We start from the raw sequence: 21,680 nt of genomic DNA, 5'->3' as shown, positions 1-21,680 counted from the left end.
GGTAGACCAACCACCTCGATGCAATGCCACTACAACCACAAGTACATCTAGAGCCATTTAAAAAATGGGCTCTAGACTTTGTTGGACCCATCAATCCACCATCCAAAGGTAAGAAGTACATTCTTGTATGTACCGATTATGTGACTAAATGGGCTGAAGAAAAGGCACTTGTAAGGGAAACTGAACAAACAGTAGTCAATTTCCTTTTTGAAGAAATCTTTGTTAGATATGGAGTGCCCAGAGAGATAGTAACAGACCAAGGGACTCAATTCACTTCTAGACTGGTTCAAGAAATCACTGACAAGTACAAAATCAAACACAGAAGGAGTACACCCTACCATCCACAGGCCAATGGCCAAGTGGAATCTACAAACAAGACACTAGAAGGGATCATGACTAAAACAGTGGCAACAAACAGGAAAGATTGGGTAGATAAGCTCAATGAAGCACTTTGGGCATATAGAATCACCTGGAAAAACACAACAGGGTTTACACCTTATCAGCTAGTGTATGGCAAAGAAGTCATGTTGCCAATAGAATTTCAAATACATACTTACAAACTGGTTGCAGACTTAGGAATAGACCTCTCTGAAGCACAGCAAGAAAGAATCATACAATTGAATCAGCTGGACGAGATGAGACAGCAAGTAGTGGAAAGGACAACAATGATACAACAGGAGAGGGGACAGTGGCATGATAAGTTAAGTAAGAAGAAAGAGTTTCAAGTTGGTGACTGGGCATTATTCTTTGACTCAAAATTCAAAGACTACAAAGCCAAATTTACAACCATTGTGTGGGTCCTTATGAAATCATTGAAGTCTTTGAGAATGGATCAGTCAAACTCACTTCAATGATTTCCATAACAAAAAGAAACTAAACATGGGTCCTTAGGATGAATACTTTTAATTTCTTTTATTAATTCCAATTTTTAAATAGTGGTTCATGATGTTAATTGATTTTAGTTTCTAATATTCAGCCTATCCTATATCATACATGCTCATTTTTATATCCTGTAGGAGTCATTCCTACTCTTAAAAACTAGGTTTCTATCCTATAACTATATCCTATTTTTATCCTGTACATTAGTCCTATTTTCTATCCTGTACATATCCCTAAACCTGATCCTTAAAGCCTATCTTTTATCCTGTACATACTCTTCTAATTCAACCAATTCAACCTACAGTCATATGTGCCAACAGACCTACTAAAACTAAGCATGCATACTCAGAACTAATTAAGTCAACAACTACAGATCAGAAGCCATAAATTAGTAGCTACAGATCAAAATTTTGAAGAACAGGATCAGGTCAAAAAGATGAAGGATTTATAAAAATTTTATGGTTTTCAACCTAAAAATTTTAAATCTAGAACATAAGAAAAATGATCGAAAAAGGGTATGATGACAAAATGTCATCATAATAAGGATTAACGGCTAGTTCAGAGAGATCATAATGATCCGAAGCTCTCACGATTTGTTGCCTGAGTTCATTATAACATACCCAATTTCATCATTTCAATTATATATGACTGCTGCTCATAAGCCATCGGGACTATCATTAAGTAAACGTTGTGTAGGCAGAGGTTATCATCATCCAAACACTGAGTGTAGACAGGGGCTCAACATTCAATTAAAATGTCGTATGAAGGAACCAGAGACTCATCATGTAAACACTGTGTGAAGAAATCAAAGGAAATTTAGATGCTGAGTGAAGAAACCAAGGGTTCATTCCATAATTGCACATCATATGAGAACAGAGGAATCCATCATTAATGCAAACGATGAGGTAAAGGAATGTTGTGTCATGTTTATTGTTGAGAGCCGAATTTAGAAAACGTTGCTCTGTTCCTTAAAAACAAAAACCCCGAATGACTGAAGAACCCTGTCTCTGGAGATTTGCGTATACGGTTATGAGTATGTTGACAATAACAATGTCAACATACGAATAGAAAGGGCCACAGCATAAGGAAAAGTCGACATAACTAGTTGAAATGAGGCCTTCAATCCAAAAATAATGGCGCCTTCATTTAAATAGAGATAAAAAAGCATACGAATAACATACAGGACAGCGGAGGCCCAGGTAATTTTCTTGCAAAAATTATGGTAAATTTGTTCTACAACACAGGGTAAAAGAAGTAAATGTTTCTCATAATAACATTTGTCTTACAACACGGGGTAAAAAGAGGTCAATTTTAATTTTTTCTCATAGCAAAAAGAACAGAGCCAGATCAATTCGACCCTTCCAAAGTGCATAGCGACTGCATAGAAATCTTTAGGGCAAAACAGTGGTTAACACTCTTAGAAAAATTCAGTGGGCACAATGAGTTAACAGCCATGGAATTTGCCTCTTCATTCACTAGAGAAAGAGCCATTGTAGGGAACCTATCTTTTAGGGTCTCAGAGGATACAATTGCCCAGGCTATAGGCATAAGTCCAGAGGGAGAAAAGTATTTCAAAACAAAGCAGTTTAAGGAGAAAACCTGGACACATTTTGTATCTAGAACAAGGGTATCATCAGTTAATTGGAAATCAAGGATTCCTAGGAGTTGGCTCATTCATCCATGGGATGAAATAGTCTATGTGATTCAGAAATTCATAACATGTGAGGGCAGATACAGTATAGTGTTCCTTTATCATATCAAACTGCTAATGCATCTAAGAGGAGACTGTGTTATAAGCTTGCCTTATTTTCTTTTGCAAAGCTTAACTAAGATGTCTAAGACTATACAAAAACAAAGAAAGAACAAGGATAGGAGCCTATATCATTTTGGTTTGGTGAAAATCTTAATTGAGTTTGAATTGCAAAAGATAGGTGTGTCATGGAAAAAAAAAATTGGTGACTAATGAATTTATAGCAGATGAAGAACAGGAAGGGCAGCAACATCCAAAGTTATTGATTAATGTGGATGACATAGAAGAAGAATTTTCAGAGCACAGACCTAGTATCTCTACTCCATCCAGCAGCAGTATAAAGACAAGAAGAATGGTAAGAGAGGAAACTGAAAAAGCTGAGCAGGATAAAAATTTTACCACCTACACAAGAAAGTCCAGAAAGACTAAGTTTGGTCAGAAAGGGAAAACGGTGGAGGAAGATGACATTCTACAATAGCCCCAGTATGATTACATACAAGGATTGGAAATAAAAGACAAGGAAAAGGAACAACAAGAACAAAAATTCTCAGGTAAGAAGAAAAGAAAGTTGGAAAGGAAAGTTGAAAAGAGAAAATGAAACTCAAAATAAAAAGCAAGAAATTTCAAGATGAGAATGAAAAGTTGAAAAGGAAGGTTAAGAAACTCAAAGCTTATAAAATGCAAATCTGTAGGAAGGCCTATAAACTCTACAAGCAAAAGAAGGCAATTAAAACCAAGTATCAAATTTTGAAGACAGAGTATGAAGCCCAAATGAACATCAATGCTTTACTTCAGGCAGCAGAGGCAGAAGGCAGAGTTTGACAGGTTAGAATTCATTTGCATGAGGGCATGCAAAATCCTGAGTTTGGGGGAATGTTGGTATCAAATTATGACTGTCCATTTCACTTAAAAATCCTCTTTTGTTCATCATTTTTGACCATCTAACCTTCATATTTCATCCATAACCCTTAGAAACTAAATGATATGATGTCATTATCATTATTTTTATTTTGAAATTATTGTGTTAAAAATGACATTTTCCAGAAAATTACAAGAAGTTGTAACTTCCTGTTATTGCTCCATGGTTTGACATGTTGCATAACAAGATGGTGAATTCAAATATTGTGGGCATGAAGCTAAATGTACACGGATGGTGGATTACCTATCCACTTTTGGATTTGAAGGAAATAGGTGTCCGGTCAACGCTAGTCAAACCCAGCCACTTCAACAGAATTTCCAGATTTTGTGAACAGAATTTCTATTTTCTTTGATATTTTTGACTAAATGGAGGATTTGAACCAATTTCGACCTCCTTTGATGTAACTGATAAGATTTCATTAGGATATTGGGGAGGATGAATAGTTTCTTTTTGTTATGGAAATTGGTGATAAATAGCTCAAAGGGAGAACTAGATAGTTTAGTTTTTGATTTATGAAGAACTTGGAACAGCCTATGTGTGACTTTTGATTTTCAAACTTAAATTCAGAGCTACAGCATTGAGTTCAGCCTATGCTTTCAGATCCAATAATCTTCTTCACTTGAGTTAGCTTACAGTGTGCTTGTGAAGTGTGGAAGGGCCCCCACTACGGAGCTGGTACACTCCTTATTTAGTTTTCTTTCTAAATTGCATTGATAAATCTGATATTTAGAGTTTGTTATTTCATTTATGTGCTACAAGTTTATGCCATTAAAAGTTGTTAATTGAAATATTTGTATTTGTTGTGAAAGAGCCTTGTAAAAGGACTCAACCAATATCCATCTTAAGGATTAACAAACATGCTTGTTATCTCATGATTTTGATTTCAGGGTTAATCCATAATTCATGATTTGGAATGCAGAATTCAATTAGTAATTAGTTGAATGAATCTTGTAAAGGAATCACTTGCTATTTGATTTCTAGAACTACTCATCTTGAATATTGCTTTGAATAACTAAGTTGTAGAAATTGTTTTGGAAGGGACTCTATAGAACAAAATTCTTGTAAAGGAATTGTAGAACCCCTAACAAAGGAATTAATACTCTGTTTTTGTTACCTAAGTAATCAAAATTTCATTAGATTTGTTTTCATCTAAATTGATGCTTAAGTTCTTGAAAAGACAAGGAAGGACCTCTTGTAAGAGAGCATTGTTTATTTCATTTCATTAGGCTATCATTAGAATCCTGGATCCTTCTAGATCTATATACATTAGATGAGTGCCTCTAAGTGTACTTTCTCGGGTTGATAAAGGAATTAAAAGCTTAACTTACCTTAGTAAGTAAAGTCCAAACAGTGATAAACCAATGTATTTGGCATACTAAAACATTGTCTTTTCTTTGATGATGTTTAATGCTCCATTCCAGCCAAAACGTGTCAATATCATATAATGCAATTGATTTGGCAGTTAGTTAGATATGTTGTACACAATGACTGAGTTTGGACATATCAAAATGCATTCAAGAATTAATAAGCCTAAGGGAGCAAATAATATAGTGCTTATAAGGGGGAAGATTCGAAGTGGATTGAATTGATTGATATTAATATATATTATTATTCTCTACAAATCTGGTATTCAAGAAGCACGACCAAATCACAATTCCGCTTTTAATATAGTTTTACAAAACACTATGAGTAGTTTGTAATCCCAGACACATTCCTGAGAGAAAATCTGGTCATATGCCTTTGTTTTTCAAGCTGTTTCGCTCACCTACTTTTTACATTTTTTGGGATATTATTTTAATAAGCTAGAATTCTAACGTTTAGCACATTCTCTTACCAGGAATGGCTTAGCAGAGCCACAAATTGGGCAAAGTTCAGTGCTACCGCTGGTTTAGGTGTCATTCACAGGGGTCACCTTCAACAAGGTCGATCTTTGATGGCTCCTTATCTTCGTCAAATGGTTCATCTGGGGGTGGAGCTTTGTATGGTTTAGGGCTTATCCATGCAAACCATGGGGAAGGCATTAAAGTGTTTCTTCGTGAAAGTTTGCACAATACAAGTGTTGAAGTGAGTGTCCACCTAACTTTCAGCCACTGGTATCATTTGATGTATATAACCTTTAATGAAAAATGTGTTGTTCAAAACAAGTATTTGTTGTCAAAGCACTTATAACAAATTTGTGGTGATTACAAAAGATAATTCAACATGGTGTATGTTTAGGACTGGGTTTGGCTGCTTTGGGAACTGTCGATGAAGAGATTTATGAGGATGTCAAGAATGTTCTTTACTTAGATAGTGCAGTTGTTGGAGAGGCTGTTGGCATAAGTATGGGCTTGCTTATAGTTGAAACTGTGAATGAGAAGGCCACTGAGATGCTTGCATATGCACATGATATACAACATTAAAAGATTATCAGGTATTGTTGGTTACTTACGTTTGAACTTTGAAAAGTATTTCATGTGAAATATCATTTGAAGGTTTAATTTTCCTTGACTAATTTTTCTCAAGTTGAAACTTTCCACCGATTTTAATCTGTCTATTTGTAAACAATAGTGTACAGATATCTGGCCCTTGAAATATCATTAACTGTTTATGGAAGAGAAGAAGAGGTTGATACACTTATAGAGCAAATGACTCATGATTAGGATCCAATTCTATGATATGGTTGGATTTATGCTCTAGCCCTCGCATACAGGGGCACATCCAATAACAAATCCATTCATCGTCTGTTGCACTTCGTTGTTTCCAATGTTAGCAATGATGTGAGAAGAACTGTGGTGCTAGCACTTGGATTTGTTTTATACTCCAAACCTGAGCGGGTTTATGTGTTATCTTACAGTGTACCATGTTTTTATTATTAAATCAATTTTATACTTGATTTGTTATAACTTTTGTGCTACATCTTGATGGAGCATTTGGCTCAATATTTTAAGAATAATATCAAGGGGTTCAGTGTATGCTGTCTTGGTCCTTTATGCTGGTGCTAAATCAAACTCTGTAAATTTAACAAACCCCACGAATAGTTTCTTTATTGTCTGAGTCATATAATCCACATGTCAGATATGGAGCAGCCTTGGCAGTGGGTCTCTTGTACAGGCACAGCATTAAGTGAGGCCATTTTGCTGCTGGAACCATTAACATCAAATGTGGTAGATTTTGTTCGTCAAGGTGCCCTTATAGCCATGGCTATGGTTCTTGTGCAAACAAATGAGGCACGTGAACCTCGTGGTAGGTAGCTTCAGGTATGCTATTATACAATGTTGTAAGCTTTTATTTAGTAAACAAATGTTCACTATCGTCATTGTAGTTTCACTTCTATTGTAAATTTTTAATGTTGCCATTTAAAGGTAGAATTATATCCTATAGAGACTGATGGTGTTATTATATTGCATTCAAACTCTAGGTTTTTCCGCAATAGATCTTTTTATCAGCCTAACATCATTTTTATTTCATACTTCAAACATCAACTTGAGAAGATCATTCTTGACAAGCATGAAGACACCATGGAAAAGATGCATGCAATTTTAGCTTCTGGTATGTTAGATGCAGGTGATCGGAATGTCTCAATTAAGTCGCCATCCAGGACTAAGCATGACAGCATCATTGTTGTTGTCGGTATGGCAGTGTTTAGTCAATTTTGGTATTGGTATCCACTTGTATATTTTTCTCAGACTCCCTTTTTCACCTACTGCTTTGATTGGGCTCAGTTATGAACTGAAGGTCCCAAAATTTGAGTTTCTTTCACATGCCAAGCCCTCATTATTTGACTATCCACATCCTAAAACACCTCCAATGACAACTTCTACAGTAAAATTTCCAACTATTGTTTTGTCTACATCAGCAAAGGCTAAAGTAAGAGCAAAGAAGGAAACAGATCATAAAACTGCTATGGATGAGGGAAACATTTCTGGTGACGCAGGACCCATGAAAGGCCCAAAATCCAGTGATGAGGGGGAAGCAATGCAGGTAATTTCCACCTACAACAAGGTAGATCTTTGATGGCTCCTTATCTTCCTGGTGGAAGCCCATATTCGAAAGGTAGAGCTTTGTACCATGTTTTTATTATTAGATCAATTTTAGACTTGATTTGTTCTAACTTTTGTGTTTCATCTTGATGAAGCATTTGGCTCAATATTTTAAGAATAGTATCAAGAGGGTCAGTGTATTTTGTATTGGTCCTTCATATGGTGCTAAATCAAACTCCGCAAATTTAATAGACCCCACGAATAGTTTCTTAATTGTCTGAGTCATATAATCCACATGTCAGATATGGAACAACCTTGGTAGTAGGTCTCTTGTGCAAGCACAACATTAAGTGAGGTAATTTTGTTGCTGGAACCATTAACATCAATAGTGATAAAATTTGTTCATCAAGGTGCCCTTATAGCCAAGGCTAAGGTTCTTTTGCAAACAAATGAGGCACGTGAACCTTATGTTGGTAGCTTCAGGTGTGTTATTATACAATGTGGTAAGCTTTTATTTAGTAAACAAATGGTCATTGTTGCCATTGTAGTTGCACTTCTATTGTTAATTTTTAATGCAAAGTTTACAATTGGAATAATAACTTATAAATGTTGGCATTCAAAGGTAGAATTATATCCTATAGAGATTGATGGTGCTATTATATTGCATTCAAACTCCAGGTTTTGTTGCAATAGATCACCCTGATGTCGTTTTTATTTCTTATTTCAGGCGTCAACTTGAGAAAGATCATTCTTGACAAGCATGAAGACACCATGAGCAAGATGGGTGCAATTTTAGCTTTTGGTATTTTATATGCAGGTGGTCGGAATGTCTCAATTAAGTTGTCATCCAAGACTAAGCATGACAGAATTATTGTTGTTGTTGGTATGGCAATATTTAGTCATTTTTGGTATTGGTATCCACTTGTATATGTTTTTGAGCCTCTCTTTTGCACCTATTGCTTTGATTGGGTTCAATTATGAACTGAAGGTCCCAAAATTTAAGTTTGTTTCACATGCCAAGCCCTCATTATTTGAGTATCCTCGTCCTACAACACCTCCAACAATAACTTCTACAGTAAAAATTCCAATTGTTGTTTTATCTACATCAGCAAAGGCTAAAGTGAGAACAAAGAAAGAAATAGATCAGAAAACTGTTATGGATGAGGGAAACATTTCTGGTGAAGCAGGACCCATGAAAGGCCCAAAATCTAGTGATAAGGAGGAGGAAGCAATGCAGGTAATTGCCACCTGCAACTTGATTCCATACTTTTACAAGTTCTTAACATAAATGGGATATTTTTATTAAATGGCAATTCATAAGTCAACATCTCTTTCTGGCTTTTTTAGGGCTCCTTTACCATTCATTGACTTGTTATTATAGTTAGAAGGTTATTTGTCAAATTTCATATCATAGCTATCTTAGTGTTGTCGCCGCTTATTAGTTATTGGATTTCCCATTTCATATCTATGATATCTTTGTCTTATTACCACCTTATTATATCTTTGTCTTATTACCACCTTATTATATGTAATGGCTTTTTCTTCAGTGAAAATGGGCACTAAGGTTCTGTAGAGAATATTGTCGCTGAGATATAAGAATGGAGTATATTACACCACTATTGTTTATGGTCATGGTTGTATTGAGAAAATCAAGGTCGATTTAACATTGTTATTTAAAGTTTATTGCTCCTTCATTTTATGATCTTGGGCTTCTTCTCAATTTGTCCATATACATAACCCACTTTTCCTCTATGCTTATTCAATTTAATTTCATTTTTGCAGGTGGATATTGCATCTGAAAGGAAAGTTGAAGCCGAGCCATTTTGTGAAATTCTCTCAACTCCTGCTCGAGTTGTTCTAGTGCAAGAAAAATATATTAAGTTTTTTGAAGAGAGTAGATATGTGCACATTAAATTAATGCCTTCAGGGTTTGTTTTACCAAGGGACACCAAAAGTGTTTATTTTGACTGATGCACCTTCATCCTTAGCATTGGAAATTCATCAATCCCCAAGCACCTGCAATGGCTTTGTCTATTGAGAATTAAGAACCTCAACGACCACAACCTTTTGAATATAACACACAATCCAACTAATGGGACAGATTTTTACTTGAAGAAATCGTTTTTTGAATGTCTTTCAAAATGACAAGCCTTCCAAAAGGTCCTCTTTATTTCTATTTTTTAGAAGTCATTATGTGGCTCTGTTTAGTTTTAGCCATGTCTTTATCTTGTAAGATTTGCACCTCTTTCTTTTCACATTCTTGCTCTTGGTGACGAATGTGGAAAATCTACTCAAGACAAGTGAAAGGAGCTCTTAACCATCAAGCCCATTCCATATAAGTTTTTTTTTGGGATATTGTATTTCATATTAAATGAAACTAATATTTCTTTAAAACTATACAAAAAGAGGCACTTAATAATCTTGTTGGCAGAACTTCCATTGCTATTATGGTCATGATACCATTTGAAGTTTGTATGTGCCTCTCACGTATGGATGTATCTGATCAAATAAAATCATAAATTAGTGAATTAGTGTGAGTTTGGAGTCTAATTTTTATGGTGCTATTTATATTAGACTGCATGTTATTTTTTTACCAATATCGTTGCTTTGATATTTGGGTGATTGAGGGATTCTACTTTGAAGTCCTTAATGAGCTACATCTTGTATGAAGATTCAAATTGTTAATATTTCAAGCATATAAAGAAAAAAATGACTTGTAGCAGCAAGTTGTCACTATTTTTCATATTTAATTGAGAATGTGAGTTATAATATCATATTAATTAATAGTTATAAAATTCAAAAATCAAATTCACATTCAATTATAAAATGCTTATGTAATTGAGAAACATTTTGAGAAGAGGCCTAATTATTGGAGTAAGGGATGAGGAAGACTAGAGGTTAAGTGTTTTGGATAAAAACATTCTCTTTTCAAATAAATAGTTGTACCAAGTCATCTAGTCCCAATACAGTATAGACTAAATTAGATGAGTGTGGTGGCATCTTTCTTTGTTATACGTTGATGTGGAATCTAGTCCATAGGTGAAAGGTATGGATATAGGGAATTCGGGCAGTCCATTTTTACACTTTGTACCTAGTGTTGTAAGGTGGAGAGGTTGGGGGTTGGTGTAGGGGAATTATATTTTTGGAGTTGGTTAGTTGTTTTGGGATATTATGGGTCTTTCTATTTTGACTTGTTTCATCTTTAAAAAGACCATTTTAACATATAGTAACACTATATATTTGTGTTTTCTTTAGCTTGACAGAATTCCAAACCTTGTTTTAAGAATGTCTAATGTAGCATATTTTATTGTTGTTAATTGAAGCTTTGACTTAATACACATTGATAAACAAAAGGCTTTCTTTATCTGCATATGAAAGTTTTCCCCTCGAATAAATGGAGGACTAACTTTTAAGAAAAATAGTAGATGTCATTGCAATATGGAACAAAAAGTAAAACTACATTTAAGGCAAACCACACATAAGTAAGTTGTCTCATAACAAGCCACCAACCCTTATGAAGTGGCTTTGACTAGTGCATGTGAGTATGCCTCAAGGGTTTTTTATTTTATACCCAAGGGTCTCTCATATTATTAACATATACTTAGTCTCTCATATATTATTAACATACACATAGTCTCTCATATATTATTAACATACACTGTTATTGCTATTCATGCTCATGCTTGTCTACCTCATGCTTGAGGTATACAAGCATAAAATAGTTTATTTAAGGAAAAAAAGGCAAGAGATTAACAATGAAATTGAATATTCTAGCAAAACAATTGAGTATTGAGCTTGAGGTAATTTTGAGGTAGACAAGCATGAATTTTGATATAAAGTTGAAGTAGCGAGATCAATAGCTACCAAGGTTCTCAATAAAGATGATAATTGAGTATTGAGCTTAAGGTAATCTTGAGGTAAACAAACATGATCTGTAACATACAATCCCTCATTTTACTAACAACACACATTACAAACAAAAAAAATCACAAAATATAACATTAAAGTTATAAAAAATATTACTCATAACATTAAAGTTATAAAAATATTAATTTTTAAATATCAAAAATTTAAAAATATATATTATTTTTAAAACGTAATCTTTTTTTTCAATAGCTTAAGTTTTAGTTGGAGCTGGAGTGTTAAAATTCTTTTTACTTAACTAAGAGATCAGTGTCATCCAACTTAAAGAAATAAAATAAGATAGTTATAAGTAGCATGGTTTTCCTTAAATAAGAGTGATGAATCAACCTGTATTAACAAATAACAACTAATAATAATTATCCCCACTTCTAACTTAATAACTAAATTATAATAAAATTTCACAGCACTTTAAATTTTAGTTAAAGCTAATCTCATTCTTAAATGAAAAGGCAATACACCTACCTAAAAAAAATACTATCAGAAAATTTATAAAAAAATTCTATGAAAACTAATTTGAAAAAATAAAATTCAAAAATAATATTATAATAATTATTCTCACCTATATCACCTTCATAAATCAATATCTCATTGAGGAAACCTTACAACAAAAACTAATTTATAAAACATGCCAACAACCAACCAGAATGTTAATGTTAATTTTTTCCTAAAATAACTAAACATAAATCATGACAGATGTCCTACACGGAACTCCACACTGGCTTGGCTTTAGCTTTAACAGTTTCTTCATTTCAAGCTACAGGGAGTGTAGTTTTTCAACTTCCCTTGATACCAGCATTTCAAAAGAAAAGAAACCAAACAAAAGGGCAAGGGTCTATAATTCAGATTAATTCAGATTGAAAAGCTAGTCTATTTTTTTTTAACATTGCTGATCAAATGTATGATATCATAGCCAGATTGGATTGGCTTGGCATTCTGTGATTTTAAAGCATGGAAGCACAGATCTGGAACTTTTAAGTTTTCCAAAGGGTGGTAGTTTTATGCTAGACGCAGTACGTTCAGGTTTCCAAAATTTAGTAATTTCCTGCTAGAACAGCCACAATTCAAGTTCCCAATATTTGATGAATGCGATCAGTTCTCGCTAACACATGCAGGGAATCCATAGTTCAGGAATCTACCCTAAGCCTACATTCTAACCCTAAAATAGAATTGGCCATCAAATATAAAACCCTTTCAGAAAGAATCACATTGCAGAAATTCTTTGCCCGTAGCTCCGCGGATCGACTTCCAACTTGGGTTTTAAAAAACCTTCAAACTGAAACCAATTCCATCAAATTTGAAGAAAATAGCACTCTGCCCAACATGATTGGATCTCGGCCGATCTAGACAGATCTGGGCAACAGAATCAAATTTTCCTACAAAGAACTCCGCACTGAATTCTACCTAAGCCTACATCCTACCACTAAAACAAAATTGGCCATCAAATATAAAACGCTTTCAGAAAGAATCACATTGCAGAAATTCTTTGCCCGTAGCTTGAAAACAGGATCGCTTACAGGAATCATAATGTTGGGAACGGTGGCAGGGATCACATATTAGTGCATAATGCTGCTGGTCTAGACCAAGAGGTTTCTGCTAACACATGCAAGCAACCCATAGTTCAGCAATCTACCCGAAGCCTACATTCTAACCCTAAAATAGAATTGACCATAAAATATAAAACCCTTTCAGAAAGAATCACAATGCAGAGATCCTTTAACTGTAGCTCCACCGATCGACCATCAATTTGGACTTAAAAAACCTTCAAACTAACACCAATTTCATCAAATTTGATAGAGAAAATAGCATTCTACCCAAAATGGTCGGATCTGGCCCGATCAAGACAGATATGGGCAACATAATTGACCCTCAAATATAAAAAGCTTTTATAAAGAATCAAATTGCAGAAATTCTTTGCTTGTAGCTCCGTAGATCGACCTTCAGTTTGGGTTAACAAAACATTCAATCTGACACCAATTTCATCAAAGTTTACAGAGAAAATAGCACTCCACCCAAATTGCTCGGATCTGCCGATCTAGACAGATCTAGTCAACAGAATTGGCCCACAAATATAAAACCCTTTCAGAAAGAATCACATTGCAGAAATTTTTTGCGTGTAGCTTCGCGGATTGACCTTGAATTTGGATTTGAAAAAGACCTTCGAACTGAACCCAATTTCATCAAATTTGACAGAGAAAATAGCACTCTACCCAAAATGGTCGGATATGTTCTGATCTAAGCAAATGTAGCCCGTTCGATCAAGCAAATTTGGCCCGTCGGATTTTGGAAAATATGGACCGTCAGATCCGAAAAATATGGACTGTTGGACTGTAAGGACGGCCGACATCTGGCCGCAGGATGCATAACACGTGGCGACGTAGGAACGGCCAAGATCTGACCGCCGGATTGGCGACACGTGGCGACGTAAGGACGGTCGAGATCTGACCGCCAGATTGACGACACGTGGCGACGTAAGGACGGCGGAGATCTGGCCGCCAGATTGACGACACGTGGTGACGTAAGGACGGCCGAGATCTGGCCGCCGGATTGACGACACGTGGCGACGTAAGGACGGCCGAGATTTGGCTGCCAGATGCATGACACGTGGCGACGTAAGGACGGCCGAGATCTGGCAGCCGGATTGACGACACGTGGCAACGTAAGGACGGCCGAGTTCTGGCCGCCGGATTGACGACACATGGCGACGTAAGGACGGCCGAGATCTGGCCGCCGGATTGACGACACGTGGCGACGTAAGGACGGCCGAGATCTGGCCGCCGGATTGACGACACGTGGCGACGTAAGGACGGCCGAGATCTGGCCGCCGGATTGACGACACGTGGCGACGTAAGGACGGCCGAGATCTGGCCGCCGGATTGACGACACGTGGCGACGTAAGGACGGCCGAGATCTGGCCGCTGGATTGACGACACGTGGCGAAACCTCGGCCGCCGACATCTGGCGGCCGGATTGACGACACGTGGCGGATCCTGGGCCGCCGACATCTGGGTGCCGGATTGAGGACACGTGGCGGATCCTGGGCCGCCGAGATCTGGCCGCCGGATTGACGACACGTGGCGGATCCTGGGCCGCCGAGGTCTGGCAGCCGGATGCATGACACGTGGCGGATCCTGGGCCGCCGAGATCTGGCCGCCGGATGCATGACACGTGGTGGATCCTGGGCCGCCGAGATCTGGCCGTCGGATGCATGACACGTGGCGAATCCTGGGCCGCCGAAATCTGGCCGCCGGATGCATGACACGTGGCGGATCCTGGCCCGCCGAGATCTGGCCGCCAGATGCATGACACGTGGCGGATCCTGGGCCGCCGAGATCTGGCCGCCGGATGCATGACACGTGGCGAATCCGGGCCGCCGAGATCTGGCCGCCGGATGCATGACACGTGGCGGATCCTGGGCCGCCGAGATCTGGCCGCCCGATGCATGACACATGGCGAATCCTGGGCCGCCGAGATCTGGCCGCCCGATGCATGACACATGGCGAATCCTGGGCCGCCGAGATCTGGCCGCCGGATGCATGACACGTGGCGGATCCTGGGCCGCCGAGATCTGGCCGTCGGATGCATGACACGTGGCGAATCCTGGCCCGCCGAGATCTGGCCGTCGGATGCATGACACGTGGCGAATTCTGGGCCGCCGAGATCTGGCCGTCGGATGTATGACATGTGGCGACTCCTGGGCCGCCGAGATCTGGCCGTCGGATGCATGACATGTGGCGACGTAAGGACGGCCGAGATCTGGCCGTCGGATGGACGACACGTGGCGACGTAAGGACGGCCGAGATCTGGCCGTCGGATGGACGACACGTGGCGAATCCTGGACGGCCGAGATCTGGCCGTCGGATGGACGAAACGTGGCGAATCCTGGACGGCCGAGATCTGGCCGTCGGATGGACGACACGTGGCGACGTAAGGACGGCCTAGATCTGGCCGTCGGATGGACGAAACGTGGCGAATCCTGGACGGCCGAGATCTGGCCGTCGGATGGACGACACGTGGCGAATCCTGGACGGCCGAGATCTGGCCGTCGAATGTATGACACGTGGCGACGTAAGGACGGCCGAGATCTGGCCGTCGGATGTACGACATGTGGCGAATCCAGGACGGCGGAGATCTGGCATCCGGACTGACGACATGTGGCGACGTAAGGACAATGGAGATCTGGCCGCCGAACTGACTACACGTGGCGACGGAAGGACGCGGAGATCTGAGCCGTCGAATCTCTCCAAATCTTGACCGTCAGATTGTAAAACCGTGTGACATCGCAGTGGTTAAGGATCCACGTGAAGGCGCCACATCGGCGGAAGAGGCTGCATGTGGGATAATTTGAGACTGCAACGTGGCGCGTCTCAAATCTGTTCCAGCAAGTTAGCGTGCATTTCAGATCGATTCCGGTGGGTGCTGATAAACGAATTTATTGGCTACTAACTGCAGAGTTCTCTCGGAAAAACTGAGGGAGGAGCTGCGCAGCCCAGTGCTGAGAGGGTCTCAACACTTTCCATACCATCATCGATGGGGCAGAACGGGCAGCCCACGTATTCAACACCCATTTCCCATTCTACTGCACTCACGGCACCATTATTCCTGAAGTGACTCTTCAGTGCAAAGTTGTTAATAACCGTGGGATTTATATATGGTTGGTATGGGCGGTGCCATTTTGGGGATAGTCTCGTCATTTGGAGATCAAGATTATTGGTTGTACGCTCTGGAAAATGTGCAGTCAAAATATAGTTTTGTTCTGGAGTTTTAAAATGTAACGCATAAAGTCGGTGTTTTAAAATCTGGGAGAGGGTTTAAATTTGTGATTTAAATGTTTATTAAAAATATTTTTGAAATAATTTAAAATTTATATTGTAATTATATTTTCATAATAAATTAGTTTGATTTCAATTTTTAAAAGAAATTTTGCCTAAGTCGATGAAAGTTTACTTAATAGTATGAATTAATAAGATTTTAACTTATGTTCTGTGCTTTTATGTTGGAGCTGGTCTTAGAATCAGGGGATAATAGATAAAAAAAGTTTAAACAAAATTAATCATCATGTTAATTTGGAATGTGAAACAAAGAAAGAGAGTTCGGAATAGGTATAAGATAATTGGAAATAAAGAAAGAGAGTTAGAAATAAGTAAAAGATAATTGGAAACAAACAAAAAAAAATAAAAATGTTCTACATAATAAACTTTGTTTATGGTTAGCCAAGTAAAAATGTTCTACATAATAAACTTTGTTTATGGTTAGCCTTGACTTAGAGTGAGTAAATAATGAATAATACTTTATTTATAAAAAAAGGTTTAAACAATTTGGAATTGAAAGCAAATAAAAAGAATTGAAAATAAGTGGAAGATATTTTTTTTTTAAATTACACTCCAAAGCTTAATAATCAAATAATTCTTATGTTCTAGCCAAACAATTGTGTATTTCATTTTAAAATAGTGTTTCATTTATTTGAGGGCAAAATTTTCATATGCAAATAGGTAAGCCTCTGATTTACCAATGTGTATTAAGTCAAAAGCTTCAGTGAACAACAATTAAACATGATATATTTAACTTTCTTAAAACGAGGTCTGAGATTCTATCAAAATTTTAAAAAAACACAAATCTCTAGTGTTGCTTGTTGGAATGGTCTTTTTAAGATTAGAAAAGTCACGAGCATGATTCTAAAAGCACAAAGCTAATAAATTACCCTTTTTTAAGGAATTTTAGAATGGTCTTTTTAAGATTAAAAAAGTCAAATGGTACACTGGCATGATTATGAAAGCACGAAGCTAATAAATTACCCTTCTAGAAATGTTACAAGTCTTCTCCAGGTGGGATTCTATCTTGAAATTCTATCAAACTTTTAAAAAAACACAAATCTCTAGTGTTGCTTGTTAGATGGTCTTTCCAAGATTAGAAAAGTCACGGCATGATTCTAAAAGCACAAAGCTAATAAATTACCCTCTATTTAAGGGATGTTAGAATGGTCTTTTTAAGATTAAAAAATTCAAATGGTACACTGGCATGATTATGAAAGCACGAAGCTAATAAATTACCCTTCTTTGCGAAGAAACGTTACAAGTCTTCTCGAGGTGGGATTCTATCCCTCCATGCGAGTCATTTGGGCTCTCTCGCTATGTTATTTGTTAGGAGTATGATCACATTATTCGAAGATGAATGCCCTTAGTCTTAGGTGCATGACTAAGAGCAAATACCATTTGCACCGTCCCCCTACAAACAACTACTAATTTTATTTCCATGGTTGTAATAATAAGCATCAGTAATTGGTTGTAGTAATAAGCCTTCGATTGGTGAATTTTAAATTAGAAAGACCATAATATTCCTCAACAACTTACCAACTCCAAAAATATAATTCTCCTAAGCCCCTTTGCCTTTCTACCCTTTCGCCTTTCCCCTAAGCCCCTTTGCCTTTCTGCGCTTTCGCCTTTCCCCTAAGCCCCTACGCCCTTTCACCTCTCCACCCCACAACACTAGGTACAAAGAGTAAAATTAGACTACACTAATTCCACATACTCATATCCTTGTAACTATTTCCCTATGGCCTAGATTCCACATCAACATATACCAAAAAAAGGTTCTACCACACTCATGTAATTATTTCTCAATAGACTAGATTCCACATCAACATATAACAAAGAAAGATTCTACCACACTCATCCAATTTAGTCTATACTATGTTGAGGCTAGATGACTTGGTACAGCTATTTATTTAAGAAGAACCTATGTATTTGGTAATGAAGCTTCCTCATCTCTTGCTCCAATAATTGGGTCTCTCAAAAGGTTGAGGTTTCTCAATTACTTAACCATTTAAGCATTTCAATTATTTGATTTATAAATTTTATAACTATAAATTAATAATATTAATATAATTCATATTCTCAACAAGACATGAAAGATAGTGAAAATTGCTTTTACAAATCATTTTTTATCTTTATATGCTTAAAATATTAAAATTTTGAATCTTCATACAAGTATCTCAACAAAATATACCAAAATCTCAACAAAATATGAAAAATTGCAAAATTTATTTTTACAAGTCATTTTTATCTTTATATACTTAAAATATTAAAGATTTAAAACTTGTAATATGATATTATAATCCACATCTCAATTGAATATGAAAAATAACTATATAAATTGATATGATATTATAATTCATATTTTGTTTATGATCTTATAATGCACATCTCAATTGAATATGAAATATAACTATATAAACTAATATGATATTATAATTTATATTTTGTTTTATGAAAAAATAGTGAAATTTACTTTCTGTTAGTTTTTATATTCTTGATATATTAAGAATTTGAATCTTCATGCCAAAATCTCAAAAAATAGCGACAATTTGTTTTTACAAGTCATTTTTGATATTTATCTTTATAATATTTATATGCTTAGTTTGAATCTTGAATCTTCATACCTCGAATATTTATCTTTATAATATTTATATGCTTAATTTAAATCTTCATACCAAAATCTCAAAAAATAGTGACAATTTGCTTTTACAAGTCATTTTTAATATTTATCTTTATAATATTTATATGCTTAATTTGAATCTTGAATCTTCATATTTTTAATATTTTTTTTTTTAATCTTGAATCTTCATACAAGAACCTCAAAATATGAAAAATAGTGACAATGCAAGAATCTTAAAATATGAAAAATAATGACAATTTGCTTTTACAAGTCATTTTTGTCTTCATAATTTTTTTTATCTTTATAATCTGTTTATCTTTAGGTGCTTAAAATATTAAAGATTTGAATCTTGTAATGTGATATTATTACTTCATACAAGAATTTTCATACTCCTTCAAGGACTTCATACTTCATATAATCTTGATGTATACTTTATATATACTTCATACATCAAAATGTAGCACTTCATACTTCATGAATTCATCTTCATACAAGATGTAGCTCATGAAGTACTTCAAAGAGTCATACTTCATATTATATGAAAACTTCATATAAGATGTAGCTAATCAAATACTTCAAGGACTTCATACAAGATGTAGCTCATGAAAAACTTCATACAAGATGTGGCTCATCAAGGAGTTTCAAGGTAGAATCCCTTAATCAAACCCAAATATGAAAGCACTAATGTTGGTGAAACTTCAAAGGTAGAATACTTAAATCAAACCCAGATATCCAAGAATTGGTGCTAGTGAAAAATAATACATGCAAAGTCTAACATAAAAGGTCACCATAAAAATTATGGTCCAAACTCACATTAATTTATGATTTCAAGTCATAATTATAGTCCAAACTCACACTAATTTATGATTTATCTGCTCACATACAAACTTCTAACATAAAAGGTCACCATAAAAATTATGATCCAAACTCACTAATTTATGATTTATCTACTCACATACAAACTTCCATACTTCAGAGGCACATACAAACTTCAAATGATATCATGACCATCATAACAAACTTCAAATGATATCATGACCATCATAACAATAGTAGTTATGCCAACAAGATTATTAAGTGCCTCTTTTTGGACCGGAGAAGATAAATACATGGTTAAAATTAAACAAAGCCGCATAATGACTTCTAAAAAAATGCAAATAAAGGTAAAATTAAACAAACCACATAATGACTTCTAAAAATGCAAATAAAGAGGACCTTTTGGAAGGTCTGTCGTTTCGAAGGAATCTTTCGACAAACGATTTCTTCCAGTGAAAAACTATCCAATAAGTTGGATTGTGTTTTATTCAAAAGATTGTTTCTAAGGAATCTTTCAAGAAACGATTTCTTCCAGTTAAAAACTGTCCAATCAGTTGGACCATGTGTTTTATTCAAAAGATTGTTGTGGTTGAGGTTCTCCATCCTCAACAGGGAGTTGATGCAAGTGCTTGGGGATTGACGAATTTCCAGATGACGTTAATGATGAAGGTGATGAATCAGTCAAAATACGCTTCTGGTTCTGAAGGCTTGGTGACCCTTAGTAAATCAAACCCTGAAGGCATTAATTAGATGGGCACATATGCGCTCTCTTCAAAAAAACTTAATATACTTTTCCTGCGCTGGAACAACTCGAACTGGATTTGAGACAATTGTGACTTTGAGAGAATCTCACAAGATGGCTCGGCTTCAAAAAAAATTAATATACTGCGCTGGAACAACTCGAACTGGATTTGAGAGAATTTCACAAGATGGCTCGGCTTCAGCTTTTTTTTCAAATACATTATCCACCTAAAAAAATGAAATTAACCTGAATAAGAATAAAGGCAGCGTAGCTTATGTAGATGGACAAATCTAGAAGAAGTTTCATTTAAACTGAATATGAATAAAGGTGTCGTAGCTTATGTAGATGGACAAATCTAGAAGAAGTTTCATTTAAACTGAATAAGAATAAAGGCAGCGTAGCTTATGCAGATGGACAAATCTAGAAGAAGCCCAAGATCATAAAGTTAAAGCAGCATGTAGATGGACAAATCTAGAAGAAGCCCAAGATCATAAAGTTAATACAGCAAAAGGATTTAAACAACAGTGTTAAATTGACCCTGATTTGCTCATTACAACTACGACGATAAACAACAGTCATGTGATACACTCCATTCTTGGACAATATTCGCTACAGAACCTTTGAACCTTTGTGCCCATTTTCACTGAAGAAAAAATCATTACATATAATAAGGTTGCAATAAGACAGAGATGTCATAGCTATGAAATGGGAAATAACAAATAAGTGGTGACCAAACCAAAATAGCTATGATATGAAATTTGACAAATAACCTTCTAACTATAATAACTTATTATACGTCACTAAATGATAAAAGGAGCTCTACAAAAGAGAGAAAGAGATATTCACTTATGTACTGTCATTTAATAAAAATACCCAATTTATGTTAAGAACTTGTAAAAATATGGAATATCCATTTATCTGCAACAGTCGAAGCATGTAGAGCTACCCTGTTATCCTGTCTCTATAAACATGAAAGTTACATAGAGCTACCACGAATTTCCATACAAAGAACTGTCAGAAAGAATAAACGCAAAATTTGCTTCATTCAAACCCAAATACTTCTACCTGTCACCCTAATAATCACACGAAGTAAATGCAAAACAGAGCTCAGCAGGCCATTTATTCAATCTGCACACACGTACATTTATATGCTACAATTTACCGACGAAAGTCGATTTTTCTGACAATGTTAAGTTTCTATTGCCATCTATGTAATTTGAGTTTTTCAGACAGTTACAATTTGCAGTTGGTATATAG

The 21,680-nt window shown here is 36.4% G+C and overlaps 1 pseudogene; it reads left to right on the top strand.

Moving 5' to 3' along the window:
- The first annotated feature begins 392 nt into the window (after positions 1–392).
- LOC149240267 (26S proteasome non-ATPase regulatory subunit 1 homolog A-like) lies at positions 393–9,481 on the top strand (annotated as a pseudogene).
- Positions 9,482–21,680: the final 12,199 nt, after the last annotated feature.

The sequence above is a fragment of the Pinus tabuliformis genome, chromosome 8 (genome assembly GCF_031772625.1).
Source record: "Pinus tabuliformis cultivar Carrire ecotype Pingquan chromosome 8, CPIR1, whole genome shotgun sequence".
NCBI classification, from domain to species: Eukaryota; Viridiplantae; Streptophyta; class Pinopsida; order Pinales; family Pinaceae; genus Pinus; species Pinus tabuliformis.
The sequence above is the reverse complement of the archived record's forward strand: the minus strand, read 5'-3'. Positions and strand labels throughout refer to the sequence as shown.